Genomic DNA, 6,298 nt, shown 5'->3' with positions numbered 1-6,298 from the left:
AAGTTTAGGAGCTTGCATAGTGTGGTAGTTTGTTATACCATTTCTAGTGGTATATGTTAGTGTGGTAGCTTGTATAGTCTCACTATTGTACCACTAGGAGCTTGTGAACTATCATTTCATTATCCTACCATTAAGAGCATGTGCATTTTTATTATTGTAACACCATCTCATTATTGATGTGGTTGAATATTCTCTCATCACACATGCATTTAGATATTCCTCTAGCTTTTGAAAGTAGCAAAAACACCCATCTCTAATTATAGATCTGGCTATATGAGATCTAGCTTGTCCTACAATTCAGAGCTTGTGTAGTTTCATTATTGTAATACCATCTCTCATTATTGATGTGGTAAAATATTCTCTCATTATACATGCATTTAGACATTACTCTTAGCTTTTGAAACAGTAGTAAAAATGTAAAAATGCCATCTCTAATTATAGATGTGGTTAAATATTCTCTCCTTATACATGAGTTTAGATATTTCTCTAGCTATTGAAAATTTGATAGTAAAGCCACCATCTCCAATTATAGACATGGTTAAATATTTCTTGACTATTGCTCTAGCTTTTAAAACTTTGGTAGTAAAAACACCATCTCTAATTATAGATCTGGTTAAATATTATTTGATTTTATATGTGGCTAAAATTTCCCCATCTTTTCAAATTGTAGTGATGTTCTCATGACAACAACCAATGATAGAAGTGGCTAAGTATTGGGCTATGGAGATTTTGAAAAGAGTTTTAAAGACAACATAAGTATTCTTAGTACTATAACTTTTCAAAGTTAGTGATATTCTTAGAAGTGGCTAAATATTGGGCCATGTTGTGGACTATTTTCAGAGTATTTCAAAGTGGAGTGGCTAAATATTGGACCATAGTAATATCCTATAATTTCGACACCCAATGTTAGAAGTGGCTAAATATTGGGCCATGTTAATATCTCGTAATTCTGAGCCTAAACTCTTTGATTTGCATGTTTATGATTCACTAATTCCTCTGATGATCCTTTACTTTTGAGGTTAAGTGAATTTTATATAATTTTTTTCTATTTTTATGTATAATTTTCAAAATTTTCTCAAAAATTATGATTCACTTTTTTTTTCCAAATTTTTATTGAAGTTATTATTCTCTAGATTTTGGTTTTTAAGACTCAAATTTGGAATTTGAGTTTTAAATATTTCAAAATCTTTTATCCCTTAATTTTGAGCCCAAATTCTCGAAACTTCACGTTTTAGATTCTCTAATTCCCTCTGAATATTCTCTAATTTTGAGGTGGGATTCAATTAATTCTTTTTGAGATGGTGATTCTTCAAATTTGATTTTTTAATATTGTCCAATTTTGAGTTTCATTTTTTCAAAATCTCTCACACTTAGGTTTGAGTTTAAATCCTCTCTAGTTTAGATTTTCCCAATTGTTTTACATTGGATGTTAAAATATTTAGTATGATATGAAATTCTCTGAAACAAGATTTTCAATCAAAGTTTATCTCTAATTTAGAACTTGTATCTAGTTTATATTTTCCCAATCATTTTACATTTAAGGTTAAAATCGTTAGCCTAATATGAAATTCTCTAAAATAAGATTTTCAATGAAAATGTCAAATTTTGTACATTAACTACATATGCTTTTTACTCTTAATTTTAGTTCTTAATCATCTTGATGTTGCCATATTCTCCTAGGAGATTCAATAAAAATGTAAAATACTTTTACATTGATTACTTAAGAGTTTCCACTCAAATTTTAATTCCTCTTTTATATCAAGTGGAATTCCATTTGTCAAATTTCCTCTTTTATATAAAACAAAATTTCATTTATTAGATCTTTGTGATATGAGTGCTCTCTCACATCTCGGGTAAGTTACTCATGAATATATGTGTGCATCACGTGGGTTCAAAATAAAGGATTTTTTTTACAATTTTTATACTTTTTTTTTACAAACAGAAGGGTGTAATATAAAGGGGTTATTTACATATTGAATAGAAAAGGGTTATGATTTATTTAGAAAAAATTCACAGATAAGGAAATGTATAAATAGGCCTTGAATGCAAGTGATATAGAGGATATACATACAGTAGCTTCCTCGAGTCTCACATGTAGTGAATTTGCATTTTCATCGTTATCTTTGTGGATGTGCTTCTTGAGACAACATGATGAATGCCTGAACCTGTATTATACTTGCACACTTGGGAGTGCAAGAAATGTCTTCAGGAGAGATACTCGGTGCCCATCCTATAATGGTATAGATGCTTTCTCTCTTAGTGGATCAGATGTCTCGGCATCCATGGGCATCAATGCATCAATCATTGCCTCCATCTCAAGCTCTAAGATTGAAGGAAAGTCTAAAAGACTATGTGTCTCCTTTGGTATTGACGGTATAGAACGGGTTGCGCCTTCCAAGTGGTGGATTGGCTCAAGCACTCAATCCACCGTATACCCACGAAATCTTTTAACTGGCCACAATAGGTGCACTCCTCCTTGGGATGAGACGTTGGTGAGTGAAAATGAGTGACCGGGGGTATGATGTTGCGTGAAGTCAAGTGGGATAACACATGCAAATATCATTTTTTTGTCTTTCTAACACTTACTCGTAGCGAGAGTCACGTTTATAGATGGAAATCCCAAGTGGTACCATGCATGTTCGACACATGGTTATGATATTTTAGTTTTGAGACACGTGCCTCATGCAGGAAGAGAAGAAAATGTATTCTCACTTCTGATTTTGAGTCCCCGAGTAGGATTTCACATGGTAAGGGGCATATTTTCCATCTAACAATTAAGGGGATGCAAGGGGCAACGTGGAAAAATAGGGAAAAAAGAAAAAATGTAAGGAGTTTTTTGAATTAAAAAAAGAAGAAAATAGAAGTGTTCGACATAAGACAATCAGCGTGAGAGAGAGAGAGAGAGAGAGAGAGAGAGAGAGAGAGAGAGAGCAGGGTGGGAGGAGAGGAAGAAGAAGAATCTTGCAAGCCAAAGAAGGGAGAAATTTGAAGCGAAGAAGAAGAAGAAGAAATTTTCAGAAGAAACACTACAAGATATAGACCTTATACCGACGTTTAAAGCGACCAAAATGCAAACAACAAAATTTGCCCCCGTCGTCGCAAAAAGCGTCGTTTTTGAGATGCCATAGAAACGTCACTATTGGCATCGCTATTGGCATCGCTATATGCATCGGATAGCGACGCAACTAGTAAATTTGCGACGTGCATAGCGACGCCAATAGCGACGCGAGCAGTAAATTTGCGACGCAAATAACGACGGTAACAAGGATAAAAAAATTTTGTGGCTGTATGAGAGCCATACAAAATAGTTTCTGCACTACTGTATACAAAGCACTTGCAAACAAAAAGAATGTATACTGAAATCATAAAACTGATACATGAAATAAATACATGATCACATAAAAAGTGATTGGTACAATCATGACAGGATATCACTAATACATAGAAAATGTCTACATAGATCAGGCGACTAAAAAATAAAGGTGTGTGAGCTCCAAGGATCCAAGGGCGAGCTACAAATCCTCGTCCCCCGAAAGCTCGTCTCGCCACAAAGAAGCATCGAACAGATTCTGCAGAAAAAGAAACAACACATCAATCCACTATACAATAATGCATTCAAATATCTCATGGTAACTACGGACAAGAAGGATGAGTGACTTACAGGGCCGCCATGTCTATACAATCGGTCGATCAATGCATTGAGACCGTGCCTCTCTGCATATCGAGTCTCAAGGCCTTGCAAATTGCGATTTGTAATGGAGTGCTGCAAAGAAAACAAAATGCTAACTGTTAGAAACATGATTGTCTGTACAAATAATATTTCAAAAAAACAAACAAGCAAAACAAAAGAGAAACTTACAAAGTCCTCCAAATATGTCCTGTGGCCGGCACTCCCAAGATGATGGACCACTCCGGCCTCGAGTCCTGCCCTCGCCGCCTCGCGCTACTGACTTCAACGTCCTGGCGAATCTGTAGCCTCCTCCCTTAGTCGGCGCCAGTCGTCTGCATCTAACCACTCGGGCTTTGCAGCCCCACTCTTGATTGCCTTGCGTGCATCGAATCGTCTATGTGACATGTATGTACGCATGCAATCCATCATCCAGCCCGTAGAGAATCTATCTACTGTGGCTGGCACCCGAAACTCCTCGTGCAAGGATGCTACTATGTAGTCCTTGCTCCCCTCCGGTATGTTCTTTCAATGATCCAGGACGTTGTGCCGAAAAAATTGTTGGTACAACTCTCTCATGCGAACAATCACTCTCCTCCCCTCATCATTCATGATGATGGCTTCTGACCTACTATCGACCAGATATCCATAACCCCTAGGAGTCTGCCTAAGATGGGTCCTCTCCCATCTCTGTCCACGCTCCTGGGCATATCCAGGAGACCCCTCTACAATCGGTGTCCCGACGGGGGTAACTTCTCTCAGAGTGGCACCCAAAGGGGTGTCACCAAAAGAGGTGCCACCTGTTGTCTGACAGCTGCGCAAAATCTGGAGTAACTGGAGTAGACGTCCCCACAGGTGTGACAAATCCTAGAGGTGACGCAGCTCCAACTGAATGACGAGACGGAGACACCACATTCATGTCTCCACAACAGCATCCCCCTGATCCCGATGCGGTCTCTCCCTCTGGCCTAAGTCGTGAGCGTCGAGATCGTCTACTCGAAGCTGAAGCATCCGATCGCGCTGAATCAGATCTACCAAAGCGCCCTGACGAAGAACGAGACAACTCCTGGTCTGCCATCTCTCTGAATCTCACGAGCTGGTCTGGAGACATGCGTTGTCAAAGAGATCGTGTAAGGGCTGCAGAACACGGGGTTCAAGGGACAGCAAGGAAAGAGGCTAACAAGAAGATCTCAATATTTGATCCCAAAGTTCACTATATAGCAAGAGAAGAGTCAAAATAAATGTCAAGTATGACAATCTGTCCTCAGCTTTACAATAATCATAAGAGCTTGGTTTTCAGGGCACCAAATAAATCAATTAGATTCTGGATTTAGTCATATCCAGCTTGTTAAAACTCCAGGACCAATAGATAAGACTTCTGATAAGTACAATCATTAGCTTCAGACATATATACAGCTCAGGTTAGCAGCTGTGACCTATTAGAGAGAGAGATACTGTCTATAATAGCTTTTAGGGTATATTCTTGAATTTACTGCATCAAAATTCCATATTGAGCAAGGAAGACTTGCCATACATTATCAACTGCATTATTTCTGTCTTATGGAGTGCAATATAATGAAGTTCTGTAGGCAGCCTGCTAACTCCTCCTCTTCTCCTCCTCAAAGTTGGGCAAACTCAACCTTTGTCTGCTCCCAAAATGTGTACACAAGAGGTGGATTACCAACGGACGGATCACAAACTAAAGGTAGAACAAAGGAGACACCAGTGAAAACAGTATGCTGCTTCCCATTTAAAGATGAAAGCATCTGAAAGGCATCCTTTTCATCTTTTGGCTTCTCTAACACAATTCCATCGAGTTCAACCACGGTATCAGCTCCTATGACAATGTCCACTTTGGCATCATCCCTGAGGATCTGTTGAGAGACTTCAATCGCTTTATGCAAAGCAGTTTTTGCAGCATAATCCTCTGCTGATGGAAAGGAGGACTTTTCAAGGTTTTCTTCAAATGTCGATGAGATCACTTCTACATTCAGTCCAAGGCTACGCAACACCTCGGACCTGCGAGGGGGAAGCGGATGCAAGCACAATCCGTTTGGTGGCGAGAAGAGGCAGATGTCGCAATATCCTGGTTTGCAGGAGTGATAGCAAGTACAAAACAGTTTGGATTGTCAACATACGCCCTCATCAGCAACCTTTGTTAGGCCAGGAAGATCAATCAATGTCAAGTTTACAACATTAGGAGAATAGATACTGAGGTGGATTGGAACTGGCGAGATCTGCTTGCTGCGACCAGTCATCCTATCGGTTTCATCAGATATCTCCTTCAAGGATGATGTTCCCTTTACTTTTTTTTAGCAGGTCATAGCCAGTCATCCCTGGCATGCAGTAATATTCACACTAACTGATCCAAGAGATTCACCAACACCCAAAATCTCCAAAGCTCTGCTCTCACTGTCTACTATTGTGACTTTGTAAGCGGAAGTCTTCAGTAGTTTCTCAATCACCTTGCGATCAATCAAACTATCATCCACAGCCAGCACATGGACCTCAGTTGTCCTGGGCTCACAGGTACTTTGGTTCTCTTGAGGCTCTGGCTTAGATTCACTATCGGTATCGCTCTTTGAGGGTGGAGAGTCGTCACTCACCATCTCAACTTTGGCTGATACTAAT

At 39.1% G+C, this 6,298-nt stretch overlaps 1 pseudogene; it reads right to left on the bottom strand.

Annotated features, from left to right (window-relative positions):
* Nucleotides 1-5,286: 5,286 nt before the first annotated feature.
* LOC148010088 (uncharacterized) lies at nt 5,287-5,803 on the bottom strand (annotated as a pseudogene).
* Nucleotides 5,804-6,298: the final 495 nt, after the last annotated feature.

Source organism: Lygodium microphyllum, chromosome 30 (genome assembly GCF_053477565.2).
Source record: "Lygodium microphyllum isolate KBCC chromosome 30, Lygodium_microphyllum_v1.1.10, whole genome shotgun sequence".
NCBI classification, from domain to species: Eukaryota; Viridiplantae; Streptophyta; class Polypodiopsida; order Schizaeales; family Lygodiaceae; genus Lygodium; species Lygodium microphyllum.
Note: the sequence above shows the minus strand (reverse complement) of the source record. Positions and strands in the feature narration are given on the sequence as shown.